This window comes from Mobula hypostoma, chromosome 5 (genome assembly GCF_963921235.1).
Source record: "Mobula hypostoma chromosome 5, sMobHyp1.1, whole genome shotgun sequence".
Classification (NCBI taxonomy): domain Eukaryota; kingdom Metazoa; phylum Chordata; class Chondrichthyes; order Myliobatiformes; family Myliobatidae; genus Mobula; species Mobula hypostoma.
In genome coordinates, this window is record NC_086101.1 from 72,412,597 (window position 1) to 72,429,249 (window position 16,653).

Sequence of the window (16,653 nt, forward strand, 5' to 3'; positions counted from 1 at the left end):
AGGACATAACCTCAAGATTCGGGTGAGTAAATTTAGGACGTAGATGAAGAAGAACTGCTTTTCCCAAAGAGTGGTGTATCTGTGGAATTCTCTGCTTAATGAAGCAGTGGTGGCTACCTCAGTAAATATATTTAAGGCAAGGTCGGATAGATTTTTACATAGTAGGAGAATTGAGGTTTATGGGGAAAAGGTAGGTAGGTGGAGATGAATCCATGGTCAGATCAGCCATGATCTTATTGAATGGCAGAGCAGGCTCGACTGGTCAGATGGCCGACTCCTGCTCCTATTCCTTATGTTCCTATGTATTAACCTTAGGGTATTAATTCGGAAACAATTCAGAAGGAACAGGAAAGATACATCCCAAGGATGATGAAATATTCTAAAAGGAGGAAGATGCCAAGGAAAGCCAAAGAGAGCATAAAAGCTAGGGAGAGATATAATATAGCAAAAATTAGTGGGAAGTTAAAGGATTGGAAAGTTTTAAAAAGCCAACGGAAGGCAAATAAAAAAGTCATAAAGAGAGAAAAGATGAAATATGAAGGTAAGCTAGCCAATAATATAAAATAAGATACAAAAGATCCCTTTTAAATCTTTTCCCTCGTAACTTAAGTCCATGCTTTTTAATTCTTGATTCTCTTTCCCTGGAGAAAAGATTGTGCATTCACCCTGTCTATGCCCCTCATAGTTTTCTACAGCTTTGTTGAGGGGACTGGAAGCTGAAGAGACCAAAGGATTAAATTTACAGATGAGGAGTGGGCCAGATTTGGAGGTGGTGGTGATCCACAGGTGAATTAGATGGTGAGAAATGTCAGGCATGGTCCTGCTGACACCTCCCAGCCTGGTCATTTGAGCTCCTCCCGGTCTTCACCCAGCTGATAGGATTGACCTGACACTCGTTCCAGGTTCATACCTGCAGCCTATTTAACCCCAGTTCTCCTTCACAGTCCTTGTTCACTCATTAAACTAGCCAGCCTCAATTAGATGTCCCTGGCTTTCACTCTCCATGTCTAAAGTTTAGCTGGTTGACATAGAACGTGAAAAGAAGTGGCCCCAATACCAATCTCTGCAGCATACCACTAGTCACTGGCAGCCAACCAGAAAAGGCTCCCTTTATTCCCATTTTTGCCTCCTGCCAATCAACCAATCTTCTATCCATGCCGGTATGTTTCCTGTAATACTATGGGCTCTTATCTTGTCAAGCAGGCTTTTGTATGGCACCTTGTCAAAGCCTCTGAAAATTCAAATAAACAACATCCACTGACCCTCCTTTTTCCTATCCTGCATGTTACTTCCTCAAAGAATTCTAACAGATTCATCAGGCGAGATTTCCCCTTGAGAAAACCATGCTGACTTCCGCCTATCTTAGCGTGTGCCTCTGAATACCTGAAACATCATCCTTAATAATGGACACCAACATGTTTCCAGCCACTGAAGTCAGCTAACTAGCCTGTACTTTCCTTTCTTCTGCTGCCTTCCATCTTTAAAGAGTGGAGTGGCAATTGCAATTATTCAGTCCTCCAGAACCACTCCAGAATCTAGTGATTCCTAAAATATTATTACTAAAGGCTCCACAATCTCTTCAGCTACCCTTTTCAGAACACTGGGGTGCAGTCCATCTGATACAGGTGACTTATCTGTCTTCAGCTTCCCAAGCACCCTCTCCTTAATAATAGCAATGCCATTCACTTCTGCCCCCGACGCTCACTTTTATGGTATTCTGCTATTTTTTTCCCACAGTGAAGACTGATACAAGATACTTGTTAAGTTTCTCTGCCACTCTTTGTCCCACATTACTACCATTCCAGCATCATTTTCCGGCGGTCTGATATTCACCATCGTCTCTCTTTTACTCTTTATATATATAAAAAATATAATATATGTAATATTTAGAATACTTTACCTTTTAGAATACTTCTTCATCTCCGAGATTTATCTTTCCTGCACCTTCCAAATTGCTCCCAGAAACTCCAGCCATTGCTGTTCTGCCATCAGCCCTGCTAGTGTTCCCTTTCAATCAACTTTAGCCAGCTCCTCTCTCATGCCGGTATAATTTCCTTTACTCCACTGTAATAGTGATACATCTGATTTTATCATCTCCTTCTCAAACTGCAGAGAGCATATTATGAGCAGTGTCTCCTAAGGGTTTCCTTTCCTTAAGCTCCCTAATCTGACCTGTTTCATTGCATAACACCCAATCCAGAATAGCCTTTCCCATCGTGGGCTCAACCACAAGCTGCTCTGAAAAGCCATCTCACAGGCATTCTACAAGTTTCCTCTCTGGGGATCCAGCAACAACCCAATTTTCCCAATCTACCTGGATATTGAAATTCCCCATGATTATTGTAACATTGTCCTTTTCACATGCCTTTTCTATCTCCCATTGAAATTTGCATCCCACATCGTGCCTACTGTTTGGAGGCCTGTATTTAACTCCCATCTTTTTATCCTTGCAGTTTCTTAACTCTACCCACAAGGAGTTTATATCCTCCAATCCTATGTCACCTCTTTCTCGGGATTTGATATAATTTTTTTTTACTAACAGAGCCATCCCACCCACTCTACCTACCTGCCTGTCCTTTCAATACAATGCATATCCTTGGATGTTAAGTTCTCATCTATGATCTTTCAACCACAACTCAGAGATGTGCACAACATCACATTTGCCAATGTTTAACTGTGCTGCAAGATCATCTACCTTATTCAGTTTACAGCATACATTCAAATATAATGCCTTCAATCCTGTATTCATCACCTTTCTTTTATTTTGATCCCTTGTTACACTTTAAATCATCTCACTGACTTCAATTTTGCCCTATCATCCTGTTGTTCCTTACAGTCTCACTACACATTGCATCTAGATGTACACCACCTGCCCCATCCTCAACCCTATCACTCTGGTTCCAATCCCCATGCCAAATTAGTTTAAACCCTCCCCAACCACTCTAGGAAACCTGCCCACAAGGATATCGGTCACTCTCAGATTCATGTGTAACCCGTTCCTTTTGTACAAGCATACATTCCTCAGAAGATTTCCCAATGATCCAGAAATCTGTAATTCTACCCCTTGCACTAATTCTTCAGTCACACATTCATCCTATCCTTACCCCCGCTGGCATGTGGCACAGGCAGGAATCCAAAGATTTGTATCTTGGAGGTCCTGCTTTTCGGCTTTCTATCTAACTCCATACATTCTCTCTTCAGGACCATCCCCCTTTTCCTACCTATGTCAACATGTACCACGGCTTCCAGCTGTCCACCCTCCTCCTTCAGAATGTCATGGACCTGATCTGAGTCATCCTTGACACTGGACCTGGGAGGCACCTTACCATCCGTGTGTCTCTTTCACATCCATTGAATCTTCTGTCTGCTCCTCTGACTATAGAATCCCCTATCACTAGTGCACTCCTCTTCTTCCTCTTCTTTCACATCCATGAATCTTCTGTCTGCTCCTCTGACTATAGAATCCCCTATCACGAGTGTACTCCTCTTCTTCCTCTTCTTTCACATCCATTGAATCTTCTGTCTGCTCCTCTGACTACAGAATCCCATATCACTAGTGTACTCCTCTTCTTCCCCCTTCCCTTCTGAGCCAGACTCAGTGGCAGAGATCAGTTCACTATGGCTCCTCCCTGGTAGTCCCCCTCCCCAACAATATCTAAAGCGATGTACTTATTTCTGAGGGAATGGCCACAGGGTTACTCTGTACTGCCACCCTTTCCCTCCCCTGAGAGTCGCCCAGGTAACTGCCTCCTACAATGTAGGCTGACTACCTCCCTGTAGCTCCTATTTACCACCTCCTCAGTTTTCCAGATGAGGCGAAGGTCCTGGAGCTGCAGCTCCAGCTCTTTAACATAGTCTCTAAGGAGCTGCAGCTGCAGCTCGGTGCAGGGAGAGTGGTAATCTCCCAGAGTTCCCACATTTCACACAAAGAACACACCACTACCCTGACGAAGGGTCTCGGCCCGAAATGTCAACTGTACCTCTTCCTAGAGATGCTGCCTGGCCTGCTGCGTTCACCAGCAACTTTTATGTGTGTTGCTTGAAATTCCAGCATCTGCAGATTTCCTTGTGTTTGCATTTTTAAACCACTACCTCCAGACCCATTCAGAGCTATGTTCTAAAGGTTTCAAAGGTACATTTAATGTCAGAGAAATGTATACAATATACACCCTGAAATACTTTTTCTTCGCAACTATCCACAAAAACTAAGTACTAATAGAAAAAAAACTTACCAGAAACATACTTAGAAACTCCACCTGTGCTTGCCCAAGCCTATTCACACCTAAGTCTATCGACCCAAAGCCTGGCCATTCTAACACTGGCCACTCCATCAATAGCTGCTGCAACAATGGCCACTCCGCCTACACCTCTCTTTTTATTGGCACCTCGCTGATTGCACACAACCGAAAAGCACCAAAAATAATGGAGCTCCTTTTAAACCTCACACTGCATCATCAACGAACGAACTCTCGCGCTGATTTCAGTCCCACGTGTGCGTGTGTATATGTGTGAATGTGTGTGTATATGTGTGAGTGTATGTGTGTGTGTGTGCCTTTATGTATATGTGTGTTCATTTGTGTGTGTGTGTGTGTGTGTGTGTGTGTGCATGTATATGTATATTTGTGTGTGTGTGTTGTGTATGTATTTGTGTGTCTGTGTGCATGTGTGTGTTTTGAGTGTGTCTGTGTATACACGTACGTGTGTGTGTGTGTGTGTGTATGTTTGTGTGTGTGTGTGGCATGTTTGCTCCCAGGGTGAAAGTAACCGCATATTGAAGCGGAGCACACAAAGAAAACGCGTTCACACGCAGGCTTGACAGTCAAACCGGGAACATCCACCAAGGCTGACGTACTTGGGACTCGGCTGTGTCTCAGAAGCATTTGTTCGTAAGGGCCACGGCGCGTTCACATCGCTCAGGGAGGGGGAGGGAGAGAGAGAGCAAAGGAAAGTCCCAGCCAGAGGCTCTCTGTATGTGTGTGAATCATTGTGGGAGACACAATGCTAACAGCGCTCTCAACCACCTGACTGCTCGCTGGATCGGTCTATTTGCGAGTGTGTCAGCATAAAAAGCCCGGGCAGGAGGGGCAGCCGCAGTACTGAGAGCAAGTCGTCGAGGCGAAGGCTGTGAGGGCAGCGCTGCTGGAAGTTGGACACCCGCCGGTATTTTTAGCACCACGTATTGGAATATAAAGCACGGATTAGAGAGTTAAACCTGGGCAGACTGGCTCAGTGATCTGAAAGGGGACGGCGGAGTTTTCTTTTACACCATAGGCAGGAAGGAGGACAATTTACGAGGGGGATAGGAGAGTGTCCTGGAAGAGGGGATGACAGAGAGACCGGCCCTGGGGGGCTCGCAACAGCCTTGACATGTTGACCAGCATAGTGTAGGAAGAGGTGCGGCTACAGCGACGGTAAGTGACCGGGCGAATGCCAATCCCTGCAACGCCTGACCCTTCATTCTGGATTTTACCCACTCAATAAAAGCAACCTCTATGCTTTTAATTCCTTTCTTTAACCTCCTTGATAATTTAATGCACAATATAACCCAACAGCCGGCTCCCAGTGCGACTCCGGTTCAAATCGCTCTCAATATAGTGAAAAATTCTCATAATGCATTCGAGACACTGCATTTGGAAACGGATTCTCAAAGAATAACACCCGTGTTGTTTTTTTTTGTCTGAGTGTGCTGTGGTAACTTGATATTTAAGTCACCAAAATTCATTTTCTGGTAAATCTTGCGTGCCTGAGTTGATTTTGTTTTGGGAACGCTGTCTCTCATAGAAAGGGTGTACTTGTGTTAAGAAGGGAGGGCACTTTAACAGCCTGGAGTTATTTCTGCCTGTTTCCAATCCAAGTCAGGAGTGTGAGAGTGAGAGGTTGCTGCTGGAGGGTCGGCTTTGCTTTCTGCTCATTGCCGTTGTCAGCATTTTGGGGCCTCCATTTTAAGGCTTTTCTGATAATACTTTTTTTGTTTTCTTTGGCAAGTACTTCAGACTTTTCCTCACAGTTAACCAAGAACTCATTGTGCTTGCCTACTTCACTGCAAAGTCGAGGACACAGGGCTGATTTCCACTGGATCTGTGGATTGCAGAAGCAGGGCCCTGTCTGTGGTGAACAGTGTCTATCTCTCCAGGGTAATCCTCTGTGCCCAAATTCAGACCATACCCCTCTTGTCCTTCCCCATTCAGGTACCTGTGCTATAACTCAGAAATCAGGTTTATTATCACTGGCATATGTTGTGAAATTTGTTGTGTTGCAGCAATACATTGCAATACATTAAAATTCACTACAAGTTAGAACAAGAAATGTATAAGTATCATAGCAAAGGTAGATGAGCTCTGGGCATGGATCAATTATGAAGTTGTAGCCATAGTGAGACTTGGTTGCAGGAGGGTCAGGACTGGCTGCTCAATATTCCAGGGTTCCATTGATTTGGACGTGACAGAGCGGGAGCAATTAGAGGAGGAGGAATAACATTTCTAGTCAGCTAAAATGTCAGGGCAGTGCCCTGTCATGACAGACTGGAGAACTTGACTGGTGAGGCATTATGGGTGGGACTGAGGAATAAGAAAGGCATGACCACTAATGGGGCTATATTACAGATAACCCCACAGTCTTAGGGATTTAGAGGAATAAATCTTAAATGAGATCGCAGACTGTTGCAAGAAACATAAGATGGTTATAGTAGGTGATATTAACTTTTCACATTGACTGGGAATCCTATACTGTAAAAGGATTAAATGGGATTGATTTTGTCAAATGTGTTCAGGGATGTTTCCTCCACCAGTACGTGGAAGTCTCTACAAGAGAGCGTGCAATGCTGGATCTGCTATTAGGGAACGAGACAGGGCAAGTGACAGAAGTTTGTGTAGGGAAATACTTCGCATCCAGTGACCACAATGCCTTTAGTTTCAAAGTAACTATGCAAAGAGATAGGTCTGGTCCATGGATTGAGATTCCAAACTGGAGGAAGGCCAATATTGATTGGTATTAGAAATAATCTGGCAAATGTAGATTGGGACAGGTTGTTTTCTGGCAAAGGTGTACTTGGGAAGTGGGATGCCTTCCGAAATGAAATTTTGAGAGTACAAAGCTTGTATGTACATGTCAGAATAAAAGTTAGAGATATTGAGGCCCTGGTTAAGAGAAAAAAGGAGGTACATAGCAAGTAGAAATAAATGAGGTGCTTACGGAGTACAAGAAAGAAATGCAAGAAAACACTTGAAGAAAGAAATCAGAAAGGCTAAAGGAAGGTATGAAGTTGGTCTAGCAAACAAGGTGAAGGAGAATCCTAGGGGATTCTACAGATGTCTTAAGAGCAAAAGGATTGCAAAGGACAAAATTAGTTCTCTGGAAGATCAGAATGGTAATCCATGTGTGGAGCCAAAACAAATGGGGGAAATCTTAAGTGAATTCTTTGCAATTGTATTTACTCGGGAGATGGATATAGAGTCTATGGAAATAAGGCAAAGCGGCATCAACTTCATGGACCCTGTACAGATTACAGAGGAGGAAGTGTTTGCTACCCTGAGGCAAATCAGGGTGGATAAATCCCCAGGGCCTGACAAGGTGTTTCCTTGACTCCCACAGGAGGCAAGTGCGGAAACTGTATTTGCCTGACCAATCTTATGACGTCTTTTGAGGAAGTTACCAGGAAAGTGGATGAAAGCAAGGCAGTGGATGTTGTCTACATAGACTTTAGTAAGGCACTTGACATAGGAAGCTGGTCAAGAAGATCTTGGCTCCATCTGCCCATCAATCCCTGTTAAATCCCTTGCTATCACCCCCGTCTTGCTTTTCCCTCTCACCTCTTTGTACTTGCTATCTTCCCTTTATACCAGGGGTCCACTGACCCCTTGCTTAATGGCACTGGTCCATGCCAATAGAAAGGTTGGAAACCCCTGGTCTACCTGCTCAGTCTTGATGCAGGGTCTTGACCAAGAAACATTGACCTTCCCTTTACCACCACCACTTGACTCACTGAATTCCTCGAGCACTTTACTAACCCAAGATCTCCTTTAAACCACATTTTATAATACTGTTTACATTGTAAATGCAAGCTGGTATTTAAAATGAACATTTTATTCCATATCTGTACTTTACTCCCTAACTTTATTTTATATATAATTTTGAATTCTTTATGATTGTTGTCGTTCTTCTGTTGCTTGTCGCACCAACACACCACAGCCAATTCCTAATACATGTAAATGTATATGGTGAATAAAGTTGATTGTTAAATTTTCTCCCCTCTCACCTTAAACTTGTGCCTCTAGTTTTACACTCCACTGCCTTGGGAAAAGGTTTTGAATTGCTTATCCTATCTCTGCCCCTTGCAGTTTTGTAAAGTTCCTCTTGGCCTTCCATGTACTAGGGAAAATGCACTCAGTGACTACTTTATTAGGTTCACCTGTACATCTGCGTGTTAATACAAACATCTAATCAGCCAACCGTGTGGCAGCAATTCAATACATTGAGCATGCAGACATGGTCAAGAGGTTCAGTTGTTGTTCAGACTAAATATCAGAATGGGGAAGAAATGTGATCTAGGTGACTTTGACCGTGATGTGATTATTGGTGCCAGATAGGGTGGTTTGAATATCTCAGAAACTGCTGATCTCCTGGGATTTTCCTGCATAGTAGTTTTTAGAGCTTATAGAAATTGGTGTGGGGAAAAAATATATACATATCTCAGGTGAAGTCACCTTGTTAATGAGAAGGATCAGAGAAGAATGGCCAGACTGCTTCAAGCTGACATGAAGGTGACAGTAACTCAAATAACCACAGTGATGTGCAGAAGAGCATCTCTGAACGCGCAATATGCCGAACCTTGAAGTGGATGGGCTACAGCAGCAGAAGACCACACTATTCCACTCTTGGAGCCACTGTATTAGCTAAACTCCTGTAACTAATAAAATGACCACTAAGTGTAACTGTCTGGTTAAGGTTTACACCAGAAGGTAATCCTGCACCACCACATAAGACTGGATTTACTGTTAATGCAAATCAGTCATGTTTATTTTATATGGTGGCTGCACTATGGATATTTTAGACCGCACTGATGATGTTGGGTTGTAATATTGATAATCCCCTATCGCCACTTCCCTCTCTGATACTGGTAACTTAAGGAGGGGAAGCAAATCTGTCAAGGCTATTCCCAACCAGTAGGAACAATGAACTGAAAGAACTCTGCCTGATTTGTACTTCAGATGTGGATGGTATAAATGTGATTTGATGGCGGTCTGGTTTCCGAGTCCAGATAAAAGACCTGAGCCATTCAGGCTTGACTTGTGCTTAATGACCTGAGATCGTCAATTTGATTACTGATTTGGGATTAAGTTATGAAGTGATCAATTCGGGATTGCTGTTCTTTGCAGCAAGCAAGGGTAAATGATCAGATTAGCAATTTTGTTCACTTCAATCTGGAGGAATTAGTTCTCCTCAGTTTGGTCAGGGAACAGTAGCACATCAATTTGATCTTGATTAAATTATTTTGCTTGATGTGGTAGCTAATTGACACTTAAATAGCGTAATGCCAACAACTGAGCAACAGAATTTTTTCCTGATTATGATCAATGATTAGTTATGCAGAATTTAAATATATGGAGAATTGCTATTAATATTTCTGTACGCCATGTTAAACTGAAAATTACAATAACACCTAGACCAAACATCTCCCATCCAATTTGAAATAAAATAAATAAAATTTTTAAATATCTTGCCACATTCTTGTTCTTTGCATTTTTTAAAACCAAAGGGATCCATTGTCAATTATGGTTAGATTTTCTGTACAATCAGTAGTGTTGGCCCTGATTCAGTGATTGATTGGATGTGTTAAGTCGTACGAATATAGGTGTTCTATTTCTAAAACAGGTCTGTGCGCATTTCATCTACAGCCAAAATCAAAGGGCAACTGTTCGAACAGCAATGTGGGTACATCACGTACTGGTTAGATTACTCAATTAGAGCCAGAGCTCTGGACCATTGATTCATAAACTTATTTGAACCCCATCATACCAGCTGGATGATTTAAATACAAGTAAATAAACAAATCTGGAACTTGAGCTACTCTCAGTAATGATAGCCATCAAATTGTTGTGAAAATCCATCTGCTATTATTTAGGGAAGGAAATTTACCATCCTTGCCCAGTCTGACTTTTAACTTAACTCCAGACCCACAAGGACATGTATATAGAAAGGTGCCAGAAAGTGGCCAGTAAAATCATAAATGATCCCACCCACCCTGCTCATGGACTATTTGTCACATTCCATCAGGGAGGAGGCTATCCAGCATCACCAGTCTCAAAAAAAAAGTTACTTTCCCCAAGCGGTAAGGCTGATCAACACCTCCACCCACTAACCCACCCCTCCAAACCCCCAACCACCACTACCTTATCTTTTCCTGTCAGTCACCAAATGTACAGACACTCCTGTGCCTAGCATCACTTTATGGATGTACAATGCATATAAGCTATCTTGTATATTTATATTTATTATTTTTTATTGTGTTCTATCATAGTTTTTTTTGCTGTTTCGGATCCAGAGTAACAATTATTTTGTTCTCCTTTACACTTGTGTACTGGAAATGGCATCAAACAATCTTGAATCTTGAAGTGACTCATTTTTAATTGCCTCCTGCGGCAGGAGTAATTAGTGGTGGATGGTGAACGCAGGCTTTGCAAGTCATGTCCATGGCCTGGGAGAGAATGCATCTAGGGATGGATACAACAAGCTTTACCAGACAAAGATCAAAGTCAAGATTATCGTCATGTGCACAGGTGCAATGAAAAATGTGCAGCAGCATCACGCTCACAGAGCATCAGATAAGGAGCATTCACAAGAAAAAAAACATAAATTAAACCTTGTGTACATTGTTTTTTACAAGAACGAATACAATTAGGACAAAACAAGATAAGACCAAGTTCATTTTAGTGCAAAGTGTCATCATGTTGTAAAACTCTAGTGATCAGGCTTGTGCCAACTCTTCAAGAACTGAATGGTTAACGGGGAAATAGCTGTTCTTGAACCTAGTGGAGTAGGACTTGAACCTCTGTATCTCCCACCTGATGGTAACTTTGAGAAGATGGCATGGCCCAATTAGTAGTGATCTTTAATGGAGGTTGTCTTTTTGAGGCAGTGTCTACTGCAGATAGTACTAGTGGTGCAGAAGGGATGTACCTCAGCTATATTGGGCTGAGCCATGTTTTAATTCTGTGGGTCTGGTAAAATTTGGTGCCCAGCATGGATATCTGAAACCAGGCCAAATGATTTGTAAAACAAAAAGTGCAGCTTTGAACATCTCTTCAAATTCTGTTTTCAAATCAGCATTTAATTAAGGAAGAAAAATTCTTATTTCAATTGAGAAAGGCAGAGTGTGAGATCATTGACGTTCAGTTTTTATTGAGGGGGGGGGAGAGAAACAGGAAGCTTTCTTTTTCCGAGAATTGTTGCAAGATGGTTGGGGGAGGGAATTGTTTCTTTAGCCTATAGGAACATCTAAAACAGTCTGTTAGGTTATTTAAGGTCATTCAATGACTTCTCTGCATTGTCCATGGCTACAGTTCTGTCTTCAATTTTTGGAAAAACTCTCCAACTGTTAAAAGAATTTCTCTTAAAGCATAATACTGTGAATCATTATCAGATAGAATGAAACTTCAAGGCTTCTGAGTCCTTCTCAGCTGTTCCTTTTACTCTAGATGCTTTTGCCTGAGCAGTGTTAGGTTTCACTGGTTAAGATGACGACTGAGTGTTGAGTCATTGTGTGCCAAAGTATACAGTAGTCTATAAAGGGTTCGCGAAATAAAGAAACAATGGTACAGAAAGAGAAGTAATCACTGTAAGAAATAATTTTTTGAATAAATTTCGGAGCCCATAGTGTTTCTCTAAACCACATATTCTGAATATTCCCATTAACATGGAATGTGGTGTGCTTTGAACGTCTGTCAAATTCAACAGCATCTTATCAATCCTGAATGGAATGGAAACAACGAATTCAACTAAAAAATGAAAACAAATTGTTGGAGATACTCTGTGAAATGGGGAGCAGGGTTAACAATTCAGGTAGTCAACTCCTGTTATATCTGATTTCTGTCTTCTTCAATCTTTCTACTTCCGTATAAAACAAGTTCTCCAAAGAGAAGGAATGGAATGTTGAGACATGTGTTCCCCTCCAAGTTCTCACACCATCTTCATCTGGAAGTATATCACTGTTTCTTCATCGACGCCAAGTCTAATTCTGGGAACAACTTTCCCCAAACTTAACGGGCATTCACCAGAAGAGCAACAGCAAGTTCAGGGAGGCTGCTCACTGTGAACAGGGAGATTTGGGCAATGAATACTGAACTTGTCATTGAGGCCACCGCCAAAATAAAACAGCGCTTTTATATAAATCACAAGACTGTTTCTCCCGATTGTTCCAGTTTTTAGAATGTTCTAACCCAGAAGATTGGCTGCTTAATATGGAATTAAAGCTAAAACTCTGGAGGAGAATAGATAAGGAACGTAATGGAAAATAGTAACCGTCACCAAGATTACTCCTGATCTTTATGGATGGGGTAGGTGGGCTCCATCTCCCCCACCTTATATTTATCCTTACGTTTGTGAATAGATCCCAATTAGAATCAATTCCTGAAAATAAATCTTAACAGACAAACAAAATTATGTCTGATTAATGTGTAATTGCATTAAATTAGTTTAAACAAGTGGGTAATTGTTTGTGTCATCATTTTACTTGATTTCAGAAATCAAGGGGAATTCCTGGGGATTCCTAACCCTTTGTTGTGAAGGATGAGTTTTTGAAGATTTTGTAATTCTAGTCTTGTTTGTGGTCCCATACACTGTTTTCCAAACAAAATAGGAAATGTGTATGAATAAAAATGTTACAGAATGATGAGTTCCATTGTTGAATCTCACCCCCATTTTGCTGTTGAAATCACTGAGATTCTTGCTCTGGGAAGAAATATCTCTGGCTGTCCACTCGATCTGTGCCTCTTAAAATCTTATACACCTCAATCAAGCAGCATCTCATTCTCCTCCACTTTAAAGAGAAAAACCCTCACTCACTCAACCTAAAACACGTCCTCTAATCGTCAAATGAAACAGGAGGCATCCGTAAGAGAGTTGGAGGGATGGCAGGTAGAAACTGAGTGAGGGAAGGTGAAATACAAGCGGTCAACTGACACGACTGATTATCTGAGACTGTTAAATTTAATGTACTGTCTGGAAGGCTGCATTTGCTAAGTCAGAAGATTTGGTGAATTCAGTTGGAATTTCATCATCATTTTCCCTATCTGAGAGATTCTTAATGTATCTGACTCTCCACGCACCCACCACACTGTGTAAAGAACTTGATATTCTCCCCCCCCACCCCCATATTTTCCTCCAATCATGTTAAAATTATGTCCCTTTGTAGAAGCCTTTTCTGCCCTAGGAAGAAGTCTCTGGCTATCCACCCTATCATCTTGTAAATCTCTATCAAGTCACCCCTCATTCAATAGGTTCAATTTAATGTCAGAAATGTGTACAATATACATTCTGAAATTCTTTTTCTTCGCAGACATCCACAAAAACAGAGGAGTGCCTCAAAGAATGAATGACAGTTACATGTTAGAATCCTAAAGTGCCCCCCCAGCTCTCCCCTCCCACACACAAGCAGCAGCAAATCAATGACCCCCCCCACCCCCCACCGAGCACTCAACTGAGCAGCAAAGCACCAATAAAGACACAGACTTGCAGTGCCCCAAAGACTACTTGTTCACCTGGTAATTCGACATGCCACAGGCTCTCACTCTCCCTAATGAGGGAAAAAGGCGGTGTCCCCATTTCGCTCCAAAGAGAAAAATCCTATCTGTCTTTATAAGACATGGCCTCTTATCCAGGGAATAGTTTAAAATGAAATTTAATCTTGACCAAAAACTCCTCAAGAAAACAAATCTGTTTTTTTATATAACTGATGTGGCCCACAGGTAACTCTGAACAATGCTTTGACTTTTAATTGCCCTCTGAAAAGATCTACAGACTGTATGGTGACTACTATGTTTAAAATAGCAATGATAAAATCAGGCTGAATAAAGCTGAAGAGCGGGAGTGAAATTTGACACTGCAGCATTGCTCCCAGCTCACTCAACCTTCCAAAATCTTCCTGCAAAGATATGGGGGCAAAGGTATCGGGAGAGCTGTCCCATAGATTAGTCAAGCAGCAAGCTGACAGTCAACATTGGAATCATTCGTTACAGCCCTCGTGCCAAACTATGAAGTGATCCTTTCTCGGAGTGAAGGAACAGGATTCACCAGAGAATTGAGATAGTGCCATAACTGTATACATTTGGGGAACCATGCTAGTGTCGTGGTTAGTGCAATGCTATTGCAGCTTGGTGCATTTTGGAGCTCAACTGTGTTGCTGGCTGTAAGGAATTTGTAAGTTCCCCCTGTGAACTGTGTGGGTTTCTTCCAGGTGCTCTAATTTCCTCCCACAGTCCAAAGACATACCAGTTGGCAGATTGTAAATTGTCCTGTGATTAGGCTGGTGTTAAATGGGTAGGCTTCCGGGACTTGCGGCTTGTTGAGCCAGAAAGGCCTGTTCCGTGCATAGCAATAGAAATAAATAACGGATGAACAGAGTGTCAAGGCTACTTCCTCAATCACACTTCAAGGAGACCTCCTCCCAATCACACTTGCTGTCCTCCAACTGATGCATCTGTACTCCTCCACTCTGAGCATCCTGTGGAAGAAGCACTGCATGTGGCTGGGGATTAGCTTGTGGCCTGGTTGAGGGACCACTGTTCATTACCAAGAATTGTTTGAAGACACCACACAGCTGATGAACTGACTGGGTCATGAAGGGTACTGTGATTGCAGTGGGTCTGTGGCAAGCAGTGAATGAATAAATCAACACGAGGGATAAACCTATTGGACCTCATCCTCACCAACCCGATTCATCTCTGCCAAGAGGGACAGCTGGACACTCAATCTTCATGTTACAACCTTCTCCCCATGTTTTGTGGTACTACAAACCTGGTTGCTGAAAACGGGGTAAAAATTAAGTACTGTGGACCCTGAGCTAGCCCTCTGTTGGTCAAGGTTCTCCATGGATATTGTGTGCTAGCTGACTACGTGATACGCAAGCCAGGGCAGTACAATATGGAGAGCAAGCTGTTGCCCATGTAGTAGGCTCTCCCTCTCCACACAGCTGATGAATCCAGAGGAATAGCAGAGACCGATACAGTTTGGCACCAGTGGTGTTGCAGGAGTTGCCAGTCAGTATTGAACTCCACATCGGACTGCCTTAGCAGTCCAGCTCCGGACTTTTCCCTCAGGGTTTACTCCCAAAGTCTTCCCCGTGAGTGGGTACAGGTGCAATGCAGTGGAAGTTTGAGATCAGAGTTTCCCTTCTCCGAGTTGAGCTGGCAACCACGGCTGATGAGCCCCATCTGCCCATGTTGCATGGTTTGTAATTGCATTCGTAGATTAAAGGTTGGCTTTATATCAGCGGTCCCCAACCACCGGGCCGCAAAGCATGTGCTACCAGGCCATGAGGAAACAATATGAGTCAGCTGCACCTTTCCTCATTCCCTGTCACGCACTGTTGAACTTGAACATAGGGTTGTCAATTGTCCCATATTTGCCAGGACATCCCGTATATTGGACTAAATTGGTTTGTCCTGTATCTCCCCCGCTAAGGTAGAGCGTTCCTATGAAACCTTTCGTGCCGAAATGATGTGAAGCGAAGAAGCAATTACCATTAATTTATATGGGAAACATTTTTGAGCGTTCCCAGACCCAAAAAATAACCTACCAAATAACACATAAAACTGAAAATAAATAACACTAACATATAATAATAGCAGAAATGATATGATAAATACACAACCTACATAAAGTAGAAATAATGTATGTACAGTATAGTTGGGAAGATGAATGCAAAACCAATTTGTGGGGGGAAAAGAAATCGGCACGTACACGCATGCGCACACAGATGCTCGCGCAAGGCTTCATGGTCATGGTAGTCTTTTCCTGGGGTAAAGTGTCCCGGGATTGGACTGCTACTTTTGTCCCTTATTTGGGAGTGAGAAAGTTGGCAACCCTAACTGTAAAAGACATGTTGAGGTGAGTTTAACCCTACTTGAACACTCCCCCAGTCGGCCGGTCCGCAAGAATATTGTCAATATTAAACCGGTCTGCGGTGCAAAAAATGTTGGGGACCCCTGCTTTATATGACCGGCTACACCAAAACATACAATGAAATGCAACATTTGTGTCAAATCTAAGGAGTGACTGTTTTGTTGGGCAGCTGCATGTGTCACTATGCGCCTGACACCAACATAGCACGCCCACGACTCAGTGACCCCAACTGTACGTCTGGAATGTGGGGGGAACCGGAGGAAACGTGCGTAGTCAGGGAAAATGTTCAAATTCTTTATAGATAGTAGCAAGAATCGAACCCTGGCTGGTGATCACTGGCACTGTGATATGCCAACAGGTATGCTACCTTACCACCTAAAGTCAGGATATCACAAGAACATTAAGAACAAAAGCCAGAACATTCTACCTGGCCCCACATGTCTGCTTTGCTTTTCAATAAGATCATAGTCAATCAAGAATCATAAAAGTCAACTCACTTCTTTCACTTTGGAGGTAGTCACAACCAGGACAGTTTGA

The 16,653-nt window shown here is 42.5% G+C and overlaps 1 protein-coding gene across 1 annotated transcript in view; it reads left to right on the forward strand.

Annotated features, from left to right (window-relative positions):
* Window positions 1-4,788: 4,788 nt before the first annotated feature.
* LOC134346825 (ras-related protein M-Ras) overlaps window positions 4,789-16,653 on the forward strand; it is a 63,820-nt gene continuing 51,955 nt past the window's right edge. Inside the window, exon 1 of the mRNA XM_063048530.1 lies at window positions 4,789-5,411. The gene's annotated coding sequence lies outside the window, so the exon portion shown is untranslated. The remainder of the gene's footprint in view (window positions 5,412-16,653) is intronic.